At 42.3% G+C, this 12,441-nt stretch overlaps 1 pseudogene; it reads left to right on the top strand.

Annotated features, from left to right (window-relative positions):
* The first annotated feature begins 10,928 nt into the window (after positions 1-10,928).
* Positions 10,929-11,048, top strand: LOC126427843 (5S ribosomal RNA; annotated as a pseudogene).
* The last annotated feature ends 1,393 nt before the right edge of the window (positions 11,049-12,441 follow it).

Here is a 12,441-nt window from a genome sequence, read left to right as displayed (position 1 = left end):
AATACTACACATGAAACATCGTCTCCTTGCCTCATTCCTGCATTGACTCCTGCAACTCTCTGAGAGTTGTCCTCTAGACTTTACTTTGGATTTGGTGTTGTACAACGTGACCTGCACCGATCTACTGAGTTTTTCGTTGACTCCTAGCTGTCTTGGTGGTTCTGTCCGGAGAACTGTAGGCCTTTCGGAAGTCTATCAAAGTAGCTACCCAGTGTCTGGCTCGTTTCTTGCTGTAGTGGAAGACGGTCTTTAGGTTTTTCATTTGTTCAATATAGAATCTTGAAGCTCTGAAACTTGCTTGATATTCCTATAACTCACTGTTCAACTGTCTCGTTACATGTTGTTCAAGGATTATGGAAACTACTGTGTAAGAGCCGAGAAATCTGGCGTTGACCTATGAATTGTAACCTCTGCTTCGCCTGCTTGCGAAGATGGAAGGGAGACAGACAATGTAAAGAATATAGTCGTAATCACTATCACTTCTTAGCAAGAAATCAACTCAGTAACATTGATTGAAACTAGCCGTGCAGTGATTGTTGATTCTTGTTATGATTTCCTGTTACTACAGACTGGTATTGGAGTGAAACGCAAAGTTACAGACGTGGTCGAACGTAATTTTCAAAAGGAGAGTGAAGAACACAATCGGCTAATCACGTTATGCTGTGTGGTTGAGTGTAGAACTTCGTCTCTGAGAGACTGCAGCTTCATTGGCATTTGATAATTTGCAAATCAATATTTGGAGCGGAGGGCTCCATGTCAGCAGTTTTGCATTTCTCTCACGAATAGCTCCAAACGAAGCTGATAATTACAAGAGATTAATACAAAGGAATATGTTTGGGTTGTTAAATAAATAAATCTGAAAGGTATTAATTTAAATATGTGTAAATATATTCGTGGTTCTTAAGAGCTAACAGGATAGATGCGTACATAGCGAAAAATCAAGAACAAGAGACGATACGAAACAACAAGGCATCTCCTTGCTGGCCGCAGAAAAAATGTTGAAAGCTACGCCTTCCTTTATTATCGTAGAAAGTATTACAAGTACTTAATAACATTTGGGGACTCCCTGGTCCATACATTTCATATTTCATAAACCTAAAGAAAGAAAAGATTTCTTAGGTCCTACACCAGGTATTTATAGCTGGCCCGAAACTTCGTATATATGGAATTTATTTTTGATTTATAAGACTTCTTTGTATACAACGTTTGAAGTGGTATGGTTGGAGACATGAACAATGAGCATGTTCGCTTCGTTAACACGAGAGAGACTCCCACAGAGCTGGCCATGCGAAAATCAATTGATACTAAGGCTCACGTCTGCAACATGCAGCATTTGGCCTTGGTCTCTGTTTATGATCATGCCATAACCTAATTTCAGCGGTAATCTCAGCGGGAGTTGTTCATGTTTAAAGCGAAATGGAATAAACAGTATTCAGGGTATAGGAACTCGTTCGCCTACGCTACTTCCACACAAAATATCCGCTTTTATGACGTCGTGTCGGAGAGAAGTAACTTTCAGCCTATGTGAGTGAAGGGTTCTGAGGAGCGAGATACTACATGATGCTCTCGATCAGAGTTCCATTGTACCTCGGTTTCGCAAGGAGTTTCCAGAGAACGAGTGAAAAACTCACTTCACAATCTTCATTGGATTCTTGAGACCGTATAGCTCTCAGTCTTTTAACCATACTGGTGTACTGGAAAGACTCGTTCGATAACAAGGCATTTTTGTTCAGAAACAAAACGAAATCAAAATGTAAATCACAAAGCAAATTTAATAAATTCGATTTTCCTTGCAAAGAATAGAAATAAAACCTATCGAAGAAACCAAAGGAATGTTGTTAAGATGTTAATATATTAAGCAAAAATCACTAAATGAATATGCTACCCAATTAAATTCAGTGTTAGTTTGCGCTAGTAAAGATGAGACTGCGGCGCATAATTCCGTCATTGACATAACTTTCAAAAATACTTCTGTCGTTGAAGTAAAAAAAAAACTTTCCTGAGAAAGAAGGAAGAAAGAAATGAAATCTATCGAAAGAAACAAAGCAACGCCACTCAGTTTTTAAACACAAAGCGAAATCAGTAAACTCACATATCGAAGCACAACAAATTTGCTGTTAGTTTGTTTTCTTGAAGGTAAGACTGCTGCACTTAATTCTGTCATTGACGTAAAGTTCCGAACATATATCTGTCATTTAAAGAAACTAACAGTGTCGTCTATTGGTTCTTTGGTGTACTGTACCATGATGATTGAATATTCGAAGAACTAAGCTGAGTAGAAGTTTTTAGACAACATTTCAAAATAGGATTTTTTTTCCATGATCCGATTTTGACGAAACAAAGCCTATACGTTGCCCCAAGCTGTGCTCAAGATACCTACGGAAACCCCACGAAAATTCATCTAGTAGTCTGAGAGATTAGTGTGTTCAAACAGACATACAGACAAACACACGGGTTTTACGATTTTATGATTAGTATAGATGTGACTGTATGGAGCGATATTCCTCTGTAGTTGCCAGGATCTCTTTTGCTATTTTGCTTATTAACCTGACACGTTCCACATCATTACGAAGTGTCGAATTCATGATCTATGGAACAAGTATTAATCTAATCTAATCTTCCTTTTTTGTTAACTCGGTGGATAACAGCAGAGGTCCAGTGGTCTTGGAATTTCTCGCTTGCCTATTTGTCCAGTATTACTGTGTAAATGTGTCTGTGTGTTTTCTCCAACTAATTTCAACATTTCTGCCACTATTACATTTTCCCCAGAGGCTTTATCGTTGTTTAGGAGATTTATGATCTCTTTGAATCCCTCATATGTGGTTGGAGGAATATTCTTGGAGTTCGGAGTAACGAGTTCTCTAACTGGGAGCCGTTGAGTACGTTCTACATCTACATCTATACTCCGCGAGCCACCTTACGGTGTGTGGCGGAGGGTACTTATTGTACCACTATCTGATCCCCCCTTCCCTGTTCCATTCACGAATTGTGCGTGGGAAGAACGACTGCTTGTAAGTCTCCGTATTTGCTCTAATTTCTCGGATCTTTTCGTTGTGATCATTACGCGAGATATATGTGGGCGGTAGTAATATGTTGCCCATCTCTTCCCGGAATGTGCTCTCTCGTAATTTCGATAATAAACCTCTCCGTATTGCGTAACGCCTTTCTTGAAGTGTCCGCCACTGGAGCTTGTTCAGCATCTCCGTAACGCTCTCGCGCTGACTAAATGTCCCCATGACGAATCGCGCTGCTTTTCGCTGGATCATGTCTATCTCTTCTATTAATCCAACCTGGTAAGGGTCCCATACTGATGAGCAATACTCAAGAATCGGACGAACAAGCGTTTTGTAAGCTACTTCTTTCGTCGATGAGTCACATTTTCTTAGAATTCTTCCTATGAATCTCAACCTGGCGCCTGCTTTTCCCACTATTTGTTTTATGTGATCATTCCACTTCAGATCGCTCCGGATAGTAACTCCTAAGTATTTTATGGTCGTTACCGCTTCCAATGATTTACCACCTATGGCATAATCGTACTGGAATGGATTTCTGCCCCTATGTATGCGCATTATATTACATTTACCTACGTTTAGGGAAAGCTGCCAGCTGTCGCACCATGCATTAATCCTCTGCAGGTCCTCCTGGAGTACGTACGAGTCTTCTGATGTTGCTACTTTCTTGTAGACAACCGTGTCATCTGCAAATAGCCTCACGGAGCTACCGATGTTGTCAACTAAGTCATTTATGTATATTGTAAACAATAAAGGTCCTATCACGCTTCCCTGCGGTACTCCCGAAATTACCTCTACATCTGCAGATTTTGAACCGTTAAGAATGACATGTTGTGTTCTTTCTTCTAGGAAATCCTGAATCCAATCACAAACCTGGTCCGATATTCCGTAAGCTCGTATTTTTTTCACTAAACGTAAATGCGGAACCGTATCAAATGCCTTCCTGAAGTCCAGGAATACGGCATCAATCTGCTCGCCAGTGTCTACGGCACTGTGAATTTCTTGGGCAAATAGGGCGAGCTGAGTTTCACATGATCTCTGTTTGCGGAATCCATGTTGGTTATGATGAAGGAGATTTGTATTATCTAAGAACGTCATAATACGAGAACACAAAACATGTTCCATTATTCTACAACAGATTGACGTAAGCGAAATAGGCCTATAATTATTCGCATCTGATTTATGACCCTTCTTGAAAATGGGAACGACCTGCGCTTTCTTCCAGTCGCTAGGTACTTTACGTTCTTCCAGCGATCTACGATAAATTGCTGATAGAAAGGGGGCAAGTTCTTTAGCATAATCACTGTAGAATCTTAAGGGTATCTCGTCTGGTCCGGATGCTTTTCCGCTACTAAGTGATAGCAGTTGTTTTTCAATTCCGATATCGTTTATTTCAATATTTTCCATTTTGGCGTCCGTGCGACGGCTGAAGTCAGGGACCGTGTTACGATTTTCCGCAGTGAAACAGTTTCGGAACACTGAATTCAGTATTTCTGCCTTTCTTCGGTCGTCCTCTGTTTCGGTTCCATCGTGGTCAACGAGTGACTGAATAGGGGATTTAGATCCGCTTACCGATTTTACATATGACCAAAACTTTTTAGGGTTCTTGTTTAGATTGTTTGCCAATGTTTTATGTTCGAATTCGTTGAATGCTTCTCTCATTGCTCTCTTTACGCTCTTTTTCGCTTCGTTCAGCTTTTCCTTATCAGCTATGATTCGACTACTCTTAAACCTATGATGAAGCTTTCTTTGTTTCCGTAGTACCTTTCGTACATGATTGTTATACCACGGTGGATCTTTCCCCTCGCTTTGGACATTAGTCGGTACGAACTTATCTAAGGCGTACTGGACGATGTTTCTGAATTTTTTCCATTTTTGTTCCACATCCTCTTCCTCAGAAATGAACGTTTGATGGTGGTCACTCAGATATTCTGCGATTTGTGCCCTATCACTCTTGTTAAGCAAATATATTTTCCTTCCTTTCTTGGCATTTCTTATTACACTTGTAGTCATTGATGCAACCACTGACTTATGATCACTGATACCCTCTTCTACATTCACGGAGTCGAAAAGTTCCGGTCTATTTGTTGCTATGAGGTCTAAAACGTTAGCTTCACGAGTTGGTTCTCTAACTATCTGCTCGAAGTAATTCTCGGACAAGGCAGTCAGGATAATGTCACAAGAGTCTCTGTCCCTGGCTCCAGTTCTGATTGTGTGACTATCCCATTCTATACCTGGTAGATTGAAGTCTCCCCCTATTACAATAGTATGATCACGAAACTTCTTCACGACGTTCTGCAGGTTCTCTCTGAGGCGCTCAACTACTACGGTTGCTGATGCAGGTGGTCTATAGAAGCATCCGACTATCATATCTGACCCACCTTTGATACTTAACTTAACCCAGATTATTTCACATTCGCATTCGCTAATAACTTCACTGGATATTATTGAATTCTTTACTGCTATAAATACTCCTCCACCATTGGCGTTTATCCTATCCTTGCGGTATATATTCCATTCTGTGTCTAGGATTTCGTTACTGTTCACTTCCGGTTTTAACCAACTTTCCGTTCCTAATACTATATGCGCACTATTTCCTTCAATAAGAGATACTAATTCAGGAACCTTGCCCTGGATACTCCTGCAGTTTACCAATATTACGTTAACTTTTCCTGTTTTTGGTCTCTGAGGACGGACATTCTTTATCAACGATGATAATGTCCTCTCTGGTAAGCCGTCAGGTATTTTATCGTTTCGCCCAAGGGGGGGTCCCTCTAACCTAAAAACCCCCGTGTGCATGCCACACGTACTCTGCTACCCTAGTAGCTGCTTCCGGTGTGTAGTGCACGCCTGACCTGTCTAGGGGGGCCCTACAGTTCTCCACCCAATAACGGAGGTCGATGAATTTGCAACCATTATAGTCGCAGAGTCGTCTGAGCCTCTGGTTTAGACCCTCCACACGGCTCCAAACCAGAGGACCGCGATCGACTCTGGGCACTATGCTGCAGATATTAAGCTCAGCTTGCACTCCGCGTGCGATGCTGGTTGTCTTCACCAAATCAGCCAGCCGCCGGAAGGAACCAAGGATGGCCTCAGAACCCAAGCGGCAGGCGTCATTCGTTCCGACATGTGCTACTATCTGCAGCCGGTCACACCCAGTGCGTTCAATAGCTGCCGGAAGGGCCTCCTCCACATTACGGACGAGACCCCCCGGCAAGCACACCGAGTGCACACTGGCATTCTTCCCCGACCTACCCGCTATTTTCCTGAGGGGCTCCATAACCCGCCTAACGTTGGAGCTCCCTATAACTAATAGGCCCGCCCTCTGTGACTGTCGGGACCTTGCCGGAGAATCGGCCACTGGCCCAACAGGCGAGGCACCCTGTGGTGGCTCGGAAACGATGTCATCACTACTAGGAAGCACCCCGTACCTGTTGGAAAGGGGTAAGGCAGCTGCCACGCGGCCAGATCCCACCTTCGCCTTTCGGCCAGGCACGCGCGAGCCCACCACTGTCCGCCATTCACCCTGGAGTGATGGCTGACCGGTAAGATGCTCACTGCCGGAAGACGCAGCGACATCAGGGGTTCCATGTGATTCCAAGGCCACCGAAGTAGGCATAGGTCTCACCACAGTTGCCCCAACGCCACTACGAGCCGACGCCTGCGCCTCGAGCTCGATGAGCCTAACAGACAAAGCCTCCACCTGCCCCCGAAGAGTGGCCAATTCTCCTTGCGTCCGCTCACAACAACCACAGCCCCTACACATGACTATGTTTACCCTACTCTATACGGTGACAAATTCCCAAGATAATCTTCTGATGAGCTACTCTGATAATCAAGAAACACTCACTGAAATACGAGACCCGAAAACTACGCTAGGTTTTCCCAGAAAAACTATTTAAAAGCTAAGCGCAGCAAATAAGTACAAAAACGCTTTATACAAACAGTACTCGCTGCTGCTGGTGCTGTCGCTCTGGCTGTCACGTTCTTTCGCATTTGGAAGCTTCTGGAAATGATCGGCTAGAGTTTTAGTGCATTCGCTGTCACTGAGGCACACTGATCCATCTACTCGTCGGAAATGTACAGCAGGAGGCGTGAGCCGGGATGTCCGTTGTTTTAGATCTTTGTATTGGTCTCTTGAGTTGTTTTGTTTGATGCCTTTTTGTAGGTCTCTAGAGTTTTTCTTTTTAAAGTTCTCCTTTGTCTGCTGAATGAGATGTTTGTTGTACTTCCTCTTCATCACTCTTATGGGACTGCATGTGATCTTCTTTTGTTTGAAAAAGGTTTGTAGGTTGTCATTAGTGTTGCGCTGGTTCCATTTGATTCTAGTCAGTCAGCTGACCTCTAGAGCACCATCCAAATCGCTGGACCACTGAAGTTCCTCACTCCCCTTAGCTCTACTGGTGATTGTTCCCTGAGCTGTTGCTACAATAGCATCCCTAAGTTGATTTCAGTTTCTAGAGATGATCATTCTTCTGGTATGCTAGCTCCGTTGTTAGCTAGTACTACCGTTTTTAAGTTTCTTGATATTAGATCTAGGTAGGTTCTCATTCTTCACTGGCAATAGTATTGGCCCTTTTTAGTGGCTTTAGATTCATCTTGATCAGTGAAGGTAGTGAATGGAAACTATGTTAGCTCCTCTAAGCATCCTGACATTCATAATGTTGCAGTGATTCCGCCTGTGTATTGCTACGTGGTCGATCTGGAGCTCACCGAGCACGCTCTTCAGGCTGCACTGCGCCTTGACCTTCCTCGGTAGGTGTTTAAATATCGTGGGCAGCAGCAGTAGTCCATATTTGGTTGTTGATTGACCGTTCGCGGTTCTTGTTGGTTCTCTTATGAGCGGGATGAATTCCAACAGTCTTATTTATGAATGTGTTATCACAGTTTAGATTCCTTTTACCTGTTTGTAATCTAGAATTCCTGCAGGACTCGTTGCCTCTAGTGTCACTTGTTCCTCTTTGACGCACGTACGCGAGCTCGCACACCAAGCTACTGACGACGCTAGTACCTTCTCTTTCAAATTTTTATCCGTAAACGATATGCACTGTACAACGAAATTTGTTTCACTCTGACTTACTTTTACACCAGAAAAAAACGGAGATAACACTTTCATGTTGTCAGATTGTCACTTCACACTCTTCAGGAACTGTATTCTCGATAGGAAGCCCGTGGGAACAACACCAAAGAGTGTGGTTTTCCGCCACGTCACTAGTGGTCACTCCAAGGTCAAATCTGATTCGTAGTCACGTAGTTCCCAAGTGCCTGTAACGTAGCATGGCAGCCGGCTATTAGTTGATTCATCAAGTCACAATGATTGGTAAAACAAAATGAGTACCTTGTAGCTGTAAGGACCACCTATGGCGAAATACACTGATGGCTAGTCTCCTCGAAGAAGCAGAAACGACCGTTCACCTCTGCGAGCTACCGCAGTCAATTCTGCCCTACCATTGAAGATATTAAGTGATTGGCGGCGAAATATCCAGTAATTATTTCTACGTTCTACCTCGTTTATATCTCATATATAAACAATTGTAAGCGAAAAATTTCAGACCCACAGGTAAATGAAAATAACTGACTTGTGGCAGTATACAGAAAAAAAATGTTGTGTCCACTTTAGGTATGTATAGATCGTTTTTATTCTGTTTTTAGACAGAAATGATCCCTTGTCGATATGCAGCTTCCAATATTTCCACTCCCATCTTATCTCAGAATCCAGATATTGATTGTATGATCCGGTCAGGTTCTCTCTAATTTCACGAATAAGGGAGAACCCTATTTTTGTGAAAATTCGTAAAAATCTAAACAGCTAACTAGCAGTGCGTCTGTCAATTCGTGAGATGTCTTCTGTCATTCTCGTTTAATAAGGACCCCGTAAGCTGGAGCGATACTCTAAAACTCGTTGTTACAGCGTCCAGTAACCGATTTTTCTTTATAGATGTATCGCACTTTCCCAAAATCATTCAACAAATTTAAGACTGCCATTTATTTTTGTTACTAACTGTTTTACATACTTGTCCCATTTCACATCGGGTCATAGCCTTACCCCTAGATCATTAAACGGGGTAACGGATTCCAGATAATATGAGAATATTAGCTGTCCTGTACGTACCCTTGGAATACACCAGCCGTTACTTTCGCATCTGTTGAATCTTTTCCGACCAATATAACCTACTTAATGGTATTAGTCAAAGGTTCTCCAAACCAATCATATATCTGTGAAGATAGTGTGTGCGATCAATGCTTGGTTATCAGTCTACAATGTTGTATAGTGTCGATCTACTTTCACAACTCTTAGAGGATCGAATGTAACTGTACAGTTGTATCTAGTATTTACATGATATCTTATTTGAAAACTCCTATCTGTGTTATTTCGAAGTGCTTTCAGGCTTTTCATACAAATATCCAAAAAATGCGTTGCATGCGGAAAAGAAATAAACTGATCCCCGTAATTTTTTTTATGCAAAAGGTAAGTATATCCCGCCCCCCCCCCCCCCCCCACACACACACATTTTGCAAAGAAAAGAACGTAACATGAACCACAACCGAGGTCCCTTCGTTGATGGGTGTACTGTCTCGTAACCTTCGGAGAAGAAAGAACAATCATAATTTTCTTTTCTTTTTGTAATATCTTATCTGTCTAGTGTCAGTTCAAACAAGATTGCAATTTCTCCTCCATTAACGAAAGTTGCTCTCCGTGCACCAGATGTTTCATCGTAATCCCTGTCGCTGTGAATAACAAGATATTTAGCTCTCAGCCATATTCGTCTACTTGCAACGTTTGTCGTGAAGTGCTGAGGTGGCACGACAACGTACCAGCACTCCCCTTTCTATGACGTGCACTCTCCATCTTTGAATAAGGACGCCTTCATATCGCTCATAAGGTCTGGTACGGTACATCAATGAACACCACTTTGCATATATTTGCATCTACACCCATACTCTCTAAACTGCTGTTAAGTGCATGGTACAGGATATGCCCTATTGTACCAGTCATTGGGGCTTTCCGCGTTCTGTTCATGTATGGAGCTTGGGAAGAATGACTAAATTTCTCTGTGCATGCTGTAATTAATCTAATCTTTGTTTAAATTCCTCTGTGCGTGCTATAATTAATGTAATCTTTGTTTCAGTTCCTCTGTGCGTGTTGCAATTTATGTAATCTTTCCCTCGCTATAGCGACAGGAACAATATATAGGCGGTCGTAGTATATTCCTACAGTCATCATTTAAAGCCGATTCTTGATAATTTATAAGTAGGCTTTCTCAGGATAGAATTTGCAAGTTCAGTCGTTTAGCACCTCGGTGACACTCTCCTGCGGACCAAACAAATCTGTGACCATTCGTGCTGCCCTTCTCTGTATACGTTCAATATTCCCTGTTAGTACTATATGGGTCGAGTCCCACACACTTGAGCAGTGTTGTAGGATTGGTCGCACGAGTGGTTTATAAGCAATCTCCTTTGTGCACTGATTGCACTTCCTCAGTATTCTAACCATAAAATGAAGTCTGCTACCTGCTCTACCCACAACTGAGCCTATGTGAACGTTCCATTTCATAATCCTACTGTTATTCCCAGATATTTGTATGAGTTCACCGATTCCAATTGTGACTCACTGATATTACAGTAACAGGATGCAACTTTTTTTTTTCATTGTGTGAAGTGTACAGTTTTGCATTTCTGAGTTTCCAGTCTTTGGACGACTTAGAAATATTATCAAGATCTGACTCAATATTTGCGCAACTTCTTTCAGACTGTACTTCATTAGAGGCAATTGCATCATTTGCGAAAAGTCTCAGGTTACAATTAATATTGCCCGCAAGCTCATTAATATGCTATATGAACAGCAAGGGACCCAACACACTTCGCTGGGACAACCCCAAAATTACTTCTTTATCTGTTGATGACTCTCCAACCAGACCCAACGGCCTTGCCACGTTGGTAGTACCGGTTCCCGTCCTATCACCGAAGTTAAGCAACATGAGGACTGGCTAGTACTTGGATGGGTGACCTTCTGGTGGAAACCGGGTGCCGTTGGGTTTAAGGGCTCGCAAGCTGCCGAAGTGGCGTTCAGTTTAAAAGACTTGCACCAGGACGTGGGGCCACGCGGCGCTCCATCCAAAACAACTTGCTGCGTCCTCCCTATCAAATAATACTAAATCCAAACACAATTTTCGCTTGATACCCCTTATCGTCGTACATTTCATAATAATCGTGGGTGTGGCACTGAATTAAATGTTTTTCGGAAATCGAGAAAGACTCCATCTACCTGACTGCCACGACCCATGGTTTTCAGTATGTCCTGTGAGAAAAATGCGAGTTGGATTTCGCATCATCGATGTTTTCGGAGTCTTTGCTGGTTGGCGTGGAGGAGATCATTCTTTCAAAGATAGCCCATTACGTTTGAGCTCAGAATACCTTCTAGGACTCTTCAACAAGTGCATGTTAGGGATATTGAAAGTAGTTTTGTGGATCACTTCCGCTACCCTTCTTGTAGATGGATGCGATGTTTGCTTTCTTCCAACTACTGCGCACGGCTTTTTGTTCGAGGGATCTTTAGCAGATAACAGTTAACAAAGGGCTAACTCAGTCCCAAATCCAGTATAGGATCTAATAAGGATTCCATCTGGCACTGTGGCTTGTGATTTTAACGATTTCAGCTGTTTCTCAATGCTACTGCCACTAATGTCTATTGCACTCACCTTTTCAGTGATACGAGGTTTAAATTAGGGCAGTACTCCTAGGTTTTCCTTAGTAAATCAACACTGTAAAACAGAGTTACGCATTTATGCTTTTGCTTTGCTACCCTTAATTTCATTCGCTAGGAACAGGACACTAAGTTTGGTGTCACTAACAGCATTTTACGAGAATTTCATTGGGTTTTGTGAAAGATCTTTCAACAATACTCTCCTGTGGTTGTCATTGAAGACTTCACGCATTGCTCTCTTGACACCCAAACTTGTTTCATTCAGCTTTTCTCTACCTATAGCCCTATACTTCCTTTCATGCCTACCATGCAGTAGTCTCTGTTTTATTCGAAGTTTCTGTAGAGCGATTGTATACAGTGGAGGATCTCTGCCATTATGAACTGTCTTGCTGGGTGCATATCTATCCAGTGGATGATCAACTATTCCTTTAAAGATGAGTCATAGTTCCTCTACATGCTCCTGTCCTCTGCTAAATGTTTCAGGTTCCTCACTGACATCAAACCCTACTGTTTTTTTTCTACTTTTCTACTTGTATTAGTTACCCTTTGTAGTTTGGCATTCATTGTTGCTATTACTGCCTCATGGTCACTGATATCAGTTTCGATGTGAACACCCGCAAAGAGATCAATTCGTTGTTAGTATATCTACTACATAAGACATTTAGCAATGTTTCATATGTGGTCTTGTCACGCCCATCACTAGCAAAATGTAATTAATCGAACTCT

Source organism: Schistocerca serialis, chromosome 1, assembly GCF_023864345.2.
Source record: "Schistocerca serialis cubense isolate TAMUIC-IGC-003099 chromosome 1, iqSchSeri2.2, whole genome shotgun sequence".
Lineage (NCBI taxonomy): Eukaryota > Metazoa > Arthropoda > Insecta > Orthoptera > Acrididae > Schistocerca > Schistocerca serialis.
The sequence above is the reverse complement of the archived record's forward strand: the minus strand, read 5'-3'. Positions and strand labels throughout refer to the sequence as shown.